Source organism: Kogia breviceps, chromosome 3 (genome assembly GCF_026419965.1).
Source record: "Kogia breviceps isolate mKogBre1 chromosome 3, mKogBre1 haplotype 1, whole genome shotgun sequence".
NCBI lineage: Eukaryota > Metazoa > Chordata > Mammalia > Artiodactyla > Physeteridae > Kogia > Kogia breviceps.
Genome location: NC_081312.1, coordinates 131,498,359 through 131,511,217, shown reverse-complemented (window position 1 = coordinate 131,511,217; position 12,859 = coordinate 131,498,359).

Genomic DNA, 12,859 nt, shown 5'->3' with positions numbered 1-12,859 from the left:
GCTAATGGTCACTTCGTGTGCACAAGTCCTGGAGGGCTGTCAATGAAACCTGCCCTCAAAATGTCTTGAGGGAGGTAGTGGCCAAAATATTTCAAAAGGCGGCACATAGTTCAAGAAAAGAATGGGATGAGGTAAGCTACACACACAGTTTGAAGGAAAAAAGGACATCCCTGAAAGCTCAATTTCAAGGCTTTATGAGACGCATGCAAATCCAACCACACAGGTATCGGCTCACACCAGTCAGAAGAACCATCAGCAACAAAACTACCAACAATTCATGCTGAAGGGGTTGTGGAGAAGTGCATACCCTCTAGGTTAAGTGGGACTTTGCCGCCAGCCGCGGCGGGTCCTCAAAGTGTAGCAACAACCGACGAGAGGGGGTAGGGAACTGAACGCACTAAGGTATGGGATCAGAAGGGCACAAGCAACTGACGCTTGCAAGGCAAGTTTAATAACAAAGCCTAGCCGTATATATACCCCTAAAGCAGGGAATTTGCCTCGTCACGCCTTATCGGCATCAGCTGGTTGGTTGGCTTCTCGGCTTAGTGACACCTTATCAGCATCAGCTGTTTGGTTGGCTGCTCGGCTTCTCCCTCAAAGGCACCAATTTCCCCTCCAGGGTTGCTTTTCCTAGCTTTAGGGAACAACCAGGGACTCCCAGTAACTGAGCAGGTCCCTGGAGCGATTTGGCCAAAGGCCATCTCCTTTTGTATGTTCATACCATAAAGTCCAGGATGCATACCAAGGAGAGTACAGTCGGGCCCTGAGGCTTAGGAGGGTCTTAGTGGCGCCTTCCTCAGAGGGCAATGCTCGCCACAGGACTTCACCTGGTAACAGGCACTAATGGGAACAGAATGGAGGTGCCTTTACAAGGTAAACACTGAGTTACGATATGATCCAGCAGGCACACTCCTGGGCCTATAACCTAAGAAAGAAGACAGAAGTGGAAAGACACAGGCAGGCAAATCTGCATTGCAGGAGTATTACAATAGCCAGGACATGGAAGCAACCAGAAAGTCCATCAACAGATGAGTGGACAAAGAAGAACAGGGACCTGTACAGATGGAATATTAGCCAAGGAACCAAAGGAAACAATGCCATCAACAGCACCATCGGTGAGGCTAGAGTTCATCACGCACCTTGCAGTAAGTCACAGAGCGAAAGATACATAGCCTACGATATCAGTTATAGGTGTTTCCTAAAAATTGATATCACTGAAGATATTTCCACAGAGAAAGGCAATCACAGATGCAATAAAGAGATTTATGGTTCACCCATGGACAGGTGTGAGAATTGTGTACATTAGGAAATTGTGTTTAAGAGAGAGATACAAACACAGGTGAAATACAAAATCACCAAAGGCCTATGGAATACCAAGAGAAGAGTACTCAACATTGTGTCATAAGCTACATGGGAAAAGGATCCAAAGACGACTAGATACGTGTTTATGTATAAAAGAGCCACATCTTTCACACCTACAACAAGCAAAACATTGTAATCAAACTTGCTGTGAGAAACAATAAACATTGAATTAAAAAACGAACAAGTCAGTCGTGAGGCACAAACATAAGGGGCTTTTTCCTGGCACAGTCCATTCTAATTGACAACCGAGAATACGACTTCCACGGAGGCTCTGTTACCCGAGTAACCAGGTTTGGTAAAGGAGACCTGCTGCCGCCTTGTGGCCGTTTCTCAAAACAGCAGCTTTAAACCCAGTGCTAATGGTCACTTGATATTCAAAATCATTGCAGGCCTATAAATGACACCTGCCCTCAAAAACGATTCTTGGGTCGTCCATCGAGGAAAAAAACTCAAAAGACGTGCACACTTCAAAACGACAATTTCAAGAGGCATATTTTGTGCACATTTTGTCTTCTCTTTCTTTCTCTTGTGATAAATAAAAGGGCATGGAAAAATGCTCAACATCAGGAATTAATAAAGCCATGCAAATCCAGTCGACAGAAACGTTCACCCACCGTCGTCAGAATGATCATCAGCCACAGAGTCTACAAAGAATAAATGCTCAAGGTGTTTTAGAGAACTCTGTGCCCTCTAGCGGCCGCTGGGACGTAACCTGGTAACAGCTAGTAGTGAGAACACCGTGGAGGTGCATTGAAAGGTAAAAATTGAGCTAACCTGTAATCGGGTAGGCCCACTGATGGGCCTATCTCCCGAGTAGACCAAAATCAAAAAGACACAGGCTGGCCATCCTGCGCTGCAGCAACATGTACCATCGCCAAGACTTGGAAGAAACCCAAATGTCCATCAACAGAACAATGCACCAAGAAGAAGGGGGCCCATGTGCACAATGGAACATGAGCCACGGAAGAGCATGCAACAGTGCCGCTGGCACCACCGTAGAAGGATCTAGAGATACCCACCCAAAAGGAAGTACGAAAGAAACCGAAATAGAAATATCCTATGACATCACTTATAGCTGTTACTTCAACATTGATACCCATGAAGTCATTTCCAAGAGAAGGCCGTGCATAGATGCAGAAAACCAACTATGCTTAACCAAGTGGAAAGGTGTAAGGAATGTATGAATTTGGATATGGGGGTTTACAGACATGTACTGATACACATGACATATATAATCACAAAATACCTAAGGAATACCAAGAGAGGTCGACTCAACACTCTGTAATAACCTACACGGGAAAGGATCCAAAGATGAATAGATTGATACATACATATGATGAACCAGATGCAGTACACCTAGAACACACACCACATTTTTATCCAATTGGCTGTGATACTGGATAACAATTAAATTTTAAAAAACACACAAGAAGTAAGGAGATATAAGCTCTTGGGGGTTTGCCCTGACACACTGCACTCTCATTTGCAGCCTACTAACACAATTTCCAGGAAGCCTCTGTTGCAGGAAAACCCAGAGTTGGAAATGGAGAAATGCTGCCGCCTTGTGGCCGTTTCCCGCAAGAGCGGCTTTAAACGCATAGCTATGGGTCACTTAACATTCACAAGGACTCAGGCCTCTAAAAGACACCTGCCCTCAAAAAAAAAATGTCCTGAGCTCGGCAGTGGTGAAAAAAATTCGAAGGAGGCAAATGTGTCAAAGAGATAGTATGAAGAGGTAAGTTTTACTCACTCTTTATCAAAAAAAAGCAAAATGGAGAAAAGCTCAACCTCAGGAATGATCAGACTCCTCTAAGCTACAAAAAGCTTTCAGCTCACCCAAGTTAACTACCGTCAGCCAAAAGACTACAAACAATAAATGCTGAAGGGGTTTTAGAGAACTCTGTTCCCTCTGTCTGTGGAGGACATGTGTAGTTGTAACAGCCAATAATGAGAACAGAAAGGAGCTGCGTTTTCAATTAAAAATTGAGCCACCCTTCCATCCAGAACACCCACAGCCGAGCCTCTCACCTGAGAAGACAGGCTGCAAGAGCTGCACTCCACGAGTTTTCACAGTAGCCAAAGACACCGAAGCAACCCAAATGTCCATCAACAGATGAATGGATAAGAAGAGCTGGTCCGTGGACACAGTGGACTATTAGCCATGGAAAACAAGGAAACACTGCTCTTTGAGGCACCCGAGATGAGCCTAGAGATCATCACAGAACATGAGTTAAGTCGGAAAGCAAAAGGCATACCGTATGACATCACCTATAGGCGTTATCTAACAGCTGACACAAATGAACATATTTCCACAAAGAAAGACACTCACACACTTAGAAAACAAACTAAGCTTAAGTAAAATGAAAGGTGGGGGGAATGGATAAATTAAGATTAGTGTCACCATATGTGTACAAATACGTATTAAATATATATATCAAACAGACCGACCATATAGCAAGGGAGGTCACCAGAACAGTCTGCAATAATTTACATGGGAAGAGGATCTGTACAAGAATATCTATATCTATATCTATATCTATATATAGATATATATATATATATATATAAAACGTACAAATGAACCAGATTCTGTACATATAGGACCAACAGTATTCTAATCATTACCCCGATTTAAACAAATTAAAAGAGCGAACAAGAAGTAATGTGACATACACTTCTGGGGTTTTTTCCTGGCACATTCCATTCTAATTGACAACCTGGGAACAGGACTTCCAGAAGGCTCTGCTGCCCTAGTAACCAGATGTGGGAATGTAGCAATGCTGACGCCTTGTGGCCGTTTCCCACAGCAGCAGCTTTAAAGTCAGTGCTAATGGTCACTCAATATTCACACCCATTGCAGGCTTGTAAATGACACCTGCCCTCCAAAACAAAATCCTGGGGTCGAAAATCGACCAAAAAAGTCGAAAGAGGGCAACCTTCCAAGAAGACAATTTCGAGAGGTTTATTGTACTCACGGTTTTTTTTTTTTCTGTTTTTGTTTAACAGAATAAAAAAAGGCGTGGAAAAATGCTGAACCTTAGGAATTATTAGACACGAAAATACACGTTACAATAACCTATCATGTCACACGACTCAGCATGGCCAGCAGCAAAACTTCTGCAAACAAGAAATGCTGACGGGGTGGTGAAGAAATGCGTACCCTCGGTTCTAAGTGGGACGTGGTAAGAGCCCCTAAGGAAAACACAGTGGAGTTGCCTGGAAAGGGTCAACATTGAGCGACCGTTCAATCAAGCATAGCCACTGCTGGGTCTATCACCTGAGAGGATGAGAATCAAAAAGACACGGGCTGGCAATCCTGCAATCCAGCAATGTTTACCATAGCCAACACTTGGAAGCAATGAAAATGCCCAGCCACAGAGGAATGCAGAAAGGAGCAGTGGTCCATGGACACAATGGAAGAGTACTCCAGTGAAAAGTAGAAATTCCATTTTAAAAACAGATATAAGTAAGGAGACATCAGCTTTGGGGGGTTTCTCCAGACACATCCCACCGTCATTGATAACCGAGGAACACCACTGGCAGGAAGGTCTGCTTCACTAGTTACCAGAGTGGGAAACGCAGAAATGCTGCAGCCCTCTGGCCGTTACGTGCAACGGCAGCTTGAAAACCCGTGCTAATGGTCACTTCGTGTGCACAAGTTCTGGAGGGCTGTCAATGAAACCTGCCCTCAAAATGTCTTGAGGGAGGTAGTGGCCAAAATATTTCAAAAGGCGGCACATAGTTCAAGAAAAGAATGGGATGAGGTAAGCTACACACACAGTTTGAAGGAAAAAAGGACATCCCTGAAAGCTCAATTTCAAGGCTTTATGAGACGCATGCAAATCCAACCACAGAGGTATGGGCTCACACCAGTCAGAAGAACCATCAGCAACAAGACTACCAACAATTCATGCTGAAGGGGTTGTGGAGAAGTGCATACCCTCTAGGTTAAGTGGGACTTTGCCGCCAGCCGCGGCGGGTCCTCAAAGTGTAGCAACAACCGACGAGAGGGGGTAGGGAACTGAACGCACCAAGGTATGGGATCAGAAGGGCACAAGCAACTGACGCTTGCAAGGCAAGTTTAATAACAAAGCCTAGCCGTATATATACCCCTAAAGCAGGGAATTTGCTTCGTCACGCCTTATCGGCATCAGCTGGTTGGTTGGCTTCTCGGCTTAGTGACACCTTATCAGCATCAGCTGTTTGGTTGGCTGCTCGGCTTCTCCCTCAAAGGCACCAATTTCCCCTCCAGGGTTGCTTTTCCTAGCTTTAGGGAACAACCAGGGACTCCCAGTAACTGAGCAGGTCCCTGGAGCGATTTGGCCAAAGGCCATCTCCTTTTGTATGTTCATACCATAAAGTCCAGGATGCATACCAAGGAGAGTACAGTCGGGCCCTGAGGCTTAGGAGGGTCTTAGTGGCGCCTTCCTCAGAGGGCAATGCTCGCCACAGGACTTCACCTGGTAAGAGACACTAATGGGAACAGAATGGAGGTGCCTTTACAAGGTAAACACTGAGTTACGATATGATCCAGCAGGCACACTCGTGGGCCCATAACCTAAGAAAGAAGACAGAAGTGGAAAGACACAGGCAGGCAAATCTGCATTGCAGGAGTATTACAATAGCCAGGACATGGAAGCAACCAGAAAGTCCATCAACAGATGAGTGGACAAAGAAGAACAGGGACCTGAACAGATGGAATATTAGCCAAGGAACAAAAGGAAACAATGCCATCAACAGCACCATCGGTGAGGCTAGAGTTCATCACGCACCTTGCAGTAAGTCACAGAGCGAAAGATACATAGCCTACGATATCACTTATAGGTGTTCCCTGAAAATTGATATCACTGAAGATATTTCCACAGAGAAAGGCAATCACAGATGCAATAAACAGATTTATGGTTCACCCATGGACAGGTGTGAGAATTGTGTACATTAGGAAATTGGGTTTAAGAGAGAGATACAAACACAGGTGAAATACAAAATCACCAAAGGCCTACGGAATACCAAGAGAAGAGTACTCAACATTGTGTCATAAGCTACATGGGAAAAGGATCCAAAGAAGACTAGATACATGTTTATGTGTAAAAGAGCCACATCTTTCACACCTACAACAAGCAAAACATTGTAATCAAACTTGCTGTGAGAAACAATAAACATTGAATTAAAAAACGAACAAGTCAGTCGTGAGGCACAAACATAAGGGGCTTTTTCCTGGCACAGTCCATTCTAATTGACAACCGAGAATACGACTTCCACGGAGGCTCTGTTACCCGAGTAACCAGGTTTGGTAAAGGAGACCTGCTGCCGCCTTGTGGCCGTTTCTCAAAACAGCAGCTTTAAACCCAGTGCTAATGGTCACTTGATATTCAAAATCATTGCAGGCCTATAAATGACACCTGCCCTCAAAAACGATTCTTGGGTCGTCAATCGAGGAAAAAAACTCAAAAGATGTGCACACTTCAAAACGACAATATCAAGAGGCATATTTTGTGCACATTTTGTCTTCTCTTTCTTTCTCTTGTGATAAATAAAAGGGCATGGAAAAATGCTCAACATCAGGAATTAATAAAGCCATGCAAATCCAGTCGACAGAAACGTTCACCCACCGTCGTCAGAATGATCATCAGCCACAGAGTCTACAAAGAATAAATGCTCAAGGTGTTTTAGAGAACTCTGTGCCCTCTAGCGGCCGCTGGGACGTTACCTGGTAACAGCTAGTAGTGAGGACACCGTGGAGGTGCATTGAAAGGTAAAAATTGAGCTAACCTGTAATCGGGTAGGCCCACTGATGGGCCTATCTCCCGAGTAGACCAAAATCAAAAAGACACAGGCTGGCCATCCTGCGCTGCAGCAACATGTACCATCGCCAAGACTTGGAAGAAACCCAAATGTCCATCAACAGAACAATGCACCAAGAAGAAGGGGGCCCATGTGCACAATGGAACATGAGCCACGGAAGAGCATGCAACAGTGCCGCTGGCACCACCGTAGAAGGATCTAGAGATACCCACCCAGAAGGAAGTACGAAAGAAACCGAAATAGAAATATCCTATGACATCACTTATAGCTGTTACTTCAACATTGATACCCATGAAGTCATTTCCAAGAGAAGGCCGTGCATAGATGCAGAAAACCAACTATGCTTAACCAAGTGGAAAGGTGTAAGGAATGTATGAATTTGGATATGGGGGTTTACAGACATGTACTGATACACATGACATATATAATCACAAAATACCTAAGGAATACCAAGAGAGGTCGACTCAACACTCTGTAATAACCTACACGGAAAAGGATCCAAAGATGAATAGATTGATACATACATATGATGAACCAGATGCAGTACACCTAGAACACACACCACATTTTTACTCAATTGGCTGTGATACTAGATAACAATTAAATTTTAAAAAACACACAAGAAGTAAGGAGATATAAGCTCTTGGGGGTTTGCCCTGACACACTGCACTCTCATTTGCAGCCTACTAACACAATTTCCAGGAAGCCTCTGTTGCAGGAAAACCCAGAGTTGGAAATGGAGAAATGCTGCCGCCTTGTGGCCGTTTCCCGCAAGAGCGGCTTCAAACGCATAGCTATGGGTCACTTAACATTCATAAGGACTCAGGCCTCTAAAAGACACCTGCCCTCAAAAAAAAAAATGTCCTGAGCTCGGCCGTGGCGAAAAAAATTCAAAGCAGGCAAATGTGTCAAAGAGATAGTATGATAGAGGTAAGTTTTACTCACTCTTTATCAAAAAAAGGAAAATGGAGAAAAGCTCAACCTCAGGAATTATCAGACTCCTCTAAGCTACAAAAAGCTTTCAGCTCACCCAAGTTAACTACCGTCAGCCAAAAGACTACAAACAATAAATGCTGAAGGGGTTTTAGAGAACTCTGTTCCCTCTGTCTGTGGAGGACATGTGTAGTTGTAACAGCCAATAATGAGAACAGAAAGGAGCTGCGTTTTCAATTAAAAATTGAGCCACCCTTCCATCCAGAACACCCACAGCCGAGCCTCTCACCTGAGAAGACAGGCTGCAAGAGCTGCACTCCACGAGTTTTCACAGTAGCCAAGACACCGAAGCAACCCAAATGTCCATCAACAGATGAATGGATAAGAAGAGCTGGTCCGTGGACACAGTGGACTATTAGCCATGGAAAACAAGGAAACACTGCTCTTTGAGGCACCCGAGATGAGCCTAGAGATCATCACAGAACATGAGTTAAGTCGGAAAGCAAAAGGCATACCGTATGACATCACCTATAGGCGTTATCTAACAGCTGACACAAATGAACATATTTCCACAAAGAAAGACACTCACACACTTAGAAAACAAACTAAGCTTAAGTAAAATGAAAGGTGGGGGGAATGGATAAATTAAGATTAGTGTCACCATATGTGTACAAATACGTATTAAATATATATATCAAACAGACCGACCATATAGCAAGGGAGGTCACCAGAACAGTCTGCAATAATTTACATGGGAAGAGGATCTGTACAAGAATATATATCTATATCTATATCTATATCTATATCTATATATAGATATATATATATATATATATAAAACGTACAAATGAACCAGATTCTGTACATATAGGACCAACAGTATTCTAATCATTACCCCGATTTAAACAAATTAAAAGAGCGAACAAGAAGTAATGTGACATACACTTCTGGGGTTTTTTCCTGGCACATTCCATTCTAATTGACAACCTGGGAACAGGACTTCCAGAAGGCTCTGCTGCCCTAGTAACCAGATGTGGGAATGTAGCAATGCTGACGCCTTGTGGCCGTTTCCCACAGCAGCAGCTTTAAAGTCAGTGCTAATGGTCACTCAATATTCACACCCATTGCAGGCTTGTAAATGACACCTGCCCTCCAAAACAAAATCCTGGGGTCGAAAATCGACCAAAAAAGTCGAAAGAGGGCAACCTTCCAAGAAGACAATTTCGAGAGGTTTATTGTACTCACGGTTTTTTTTTCTGTTTTTGTTTAACAGAATAAAAAAAGGCGTGGAAAAATGCTGAACCTTAGGAATTATTAGACACGAAAATACACGTTACAATAACCTATCATGTCACACGACTCAGCATGGCCAGCAGCAAAACTTCTGCAAACAAGAAATGCTGACGGGGTGGTGAAGAAATGCGTACCCTCGGTTCTAAGTGGGACGTGGTAAGAGCCCCTAAGGAAAACACAGTGGAGTTGCCTGGAAAGGGTCAACATTGAGCGACCGTTCAATCAAGCATAGCCACTGCTGGGTCTATCACCTGAGAGGATGAGAATCAAAAAGACACGGGCTGGCAATCCTGCAATCCAGCAATGTTTACCATAGCCAACACTTGGAAGCAATGAAAATGCCCAGCCACAGAGGAATGCAGAAAGGAGCAGTGGTCCATGGACACAATGGAAGAGTACTCCAGTGAAAAGTAGAAATTCCATTTTAAAAACAGATATAAGTAAGGAGACATCAGCTTTGGGGGGTTTCTCCAGACACATCCCACCGTCATTGATAACCGAGGAACACCACTGGCAGGAAGGTCTGCTTCACTAGTTACCAGAGTGGGAAACGCAGAAATGCTGCAGCCCTCTGGCCGTTACGTGCAACGGCAGCTTGAAAACCCGTGCTAATGGTCACTTCGTGTGCACAAGTTCTGGAGGGCTGTCAATGAAACCTGCCCTCAAAATGTCTTGAGGGAGGTAGTGGCCAAAATATTTCAAAAGGCGGCACATAGTTCAAGAAAAGAATGGGATGAGGTAAGCTACACACACAGTTTGAAGGAAAAAAGGACATCCCTGAAAGCTCAATTTCAAGGCTTTATGAGACGCATGCAAATCCAACCACAGAGGTATGGGCTCACACCAGTCAGAAGAACCATCAGCAACAAGACTACCAACAATTCATGCTGAAGGGGTTGTGGAGAAGTGCATACCCTCTAGGTTAAGTGGGACTTTGCCGCCAGCCGCGGCGGGTCCTCAAAGTGTAGCAACAACCGACGAGAGGGGGTAGGGAACTGAACGCACCAAGGTATGGGATCAGAAGGGCACAAGCAACTGACGCTTGCAAGGCAAGTTTAATAACAAAGCCTAGCCGTATATATACCCCTAAAGCAGGGAATTTGCTTCGTCACGCCTTATCGGCATCAGCTGGTTGGTTGGCTTCTCGGCTTAGTGACACCTTATCAGCATCAGCTGTTTGGTTGGCTGCTCGGCTTCTCCCTCAAAGGCACCAATTTCCCCTCCAGGGTTGCTTTTCCTAGCTTTAGGGAACAACCAGGGACTCCCAGTAACTGAGCAGGTCCCTGGAGCGATTTGGCCAAAGGCCATCTCCTTTTGTATGTTCATACCATAAAGTCCAGGATGCATACCAAGGAGAGTACAGTCGGGCCCTGAGGCTTAGGAGGGTCTTAGTGGCGCCTTCCTCAGAGGGCAATGCTCGCCACAGGACTTCACCTGGTAAGAGACACTAATGGGAACAGAATGGAGGTGCCTTTACAAGGTAAACACTGAGTTACGATATGATCCAGCAGGCACACTCGTGGGCCCATAACCTAAGAAAGAAGACAGAAGTGGAAAGACACAGGCAGGCAAATCTGCATTGCAGGAGTATTACAATAGCCAGGACATGGAAGCAACCAGAAAGTCCATCAACAGATGAGTGGACAAAGAAGAACAGGGACCTGAACAGATGGAATATTAGCCAAGGAACAAAAGGAAACAATGCCATCAACAGCACCATCGGTGAGGCTAGAGTTCATCACGCACCTTGCAGTAAGTCACAGAGCGAAAGATACATAGCCTACGATATCACTTATAGGTGTTCCCTGAAAATTGATATCACTGAAGATATTTCCACAGAGAAAGGCAATCACAGATGCAATAAACAGATTTATGGTTCACCCATGGACAGGTGTGAGAATTGTGTACATTAGGAAATTGGGTTTAAGAGAGAGATACAAACACAGGTGAAATACAAAATCACCAAAGGCCTACGGAATACCAAGAGAAGAGTACTCAACATTGTGTCATAAGCTACATGGGAAAAGGATCCAAAGAAGACTAGATACATGTTTATGTGTAAAAGAGCCACATCTTTCACACCTACAACAAGCAAAACATTGTAATCAAACTTGCTGTGAGAAACAATAAACATTGAATTAAAAAACGAACAAGTCAGTCGTGAGGCACAAACATAAGGGGCTTTTTCCTGGCACAGTCCATTCTAATTGACAACCGAGAATACGACTTCCACGGAGGCTCTGTTACCCGAGTAACCAGGTTTGGTAAAGGAGACCTGCTGCCGCCTTGTGGCCGTTTCTCAAAACAGCAGCTTTAAACCCAGTGCTAATGGTCACTTGATATTCAAAATCATTGCAGGCCTATAAATGACACCTGCCCTCAAAAACGATTCTTGGGTCGTCAATCGAGGAAAAAAACTCAAAAGATGTGCACACTTGAAAACGACAATTTCAAGAGGCATATTTTGTGCACATTTTGTCTTCTCTTTCTTTCTCTTGTGATAAATAAAAGGGCATGGAAAAATGCTCAACATCAGGAATTAATAAAGCCATGCAAATCCAGTCGACAGAAACGTTCACCCACCGTCGTCAGAATGATCATCAGCCACAGAGTCTACAAAGAATAAATGCTCAAGGTGTTTTAGAGAACTCTGTGCCCTCTAGCGGCCGCTGGGACGTTACCTGGTAACAGCTAGTAGTGAGAACACCGTGGAGGTGCATTGAAAGGTAAAAATTGAGCTAACCTGTAATCGGGTAGGCCCACTGATGGGCCTATCTCCCGAGTAGACCAAAATCAAAAAGACACAGGCTGGCCATCCTGCGCTGCAGCAACATGTACCATCGCCAAGACTTGGAAGAAACCCAAATGTCCATCAACAGAACAATGCACCAAGAAGAAGGGGGCCCATGTGCACAATGGAACATGAGCCACGGAAGAGCATGCAACAGTGCCGCTGGCACCACCGTAGAAGGATCTAGAGATACCCACCCAGAAGGAAGTACGAAAGAAACCGAAATAGAAATATCCTATGACATCACTTATAGCTGTTACTTCAACATTGATACCCATGAAGTCATTTCCAAGAGAAGGCCGTGCATAGATGCAGAAAACCAACTATGCTTAACCAAGTGGAAAGGTGTAAGGAATGTATGAATTTGGATATGGGGGTTTACAGACATGTACTGATACACATGACATATATAATCACAAAATACCTAAGGAATACCAAGAGAGGTCGACTCAACACTCTGTAATAACCTACACGGAAAAGGATCCAAAGATGAATAGATTGATACATACATATGATGAACCAGATGCAGTACACCTAGAACACACACCACATTTTTACTCAATTGGCTGTGATACTAGATAACAATTAAATTTTAAAAAACACACAAGAAGTAAGGAGATATAAGCTCTTGGGGGTTTGCCCTGACACACTGCACTCTCATTTGCAGCCTACTAACAC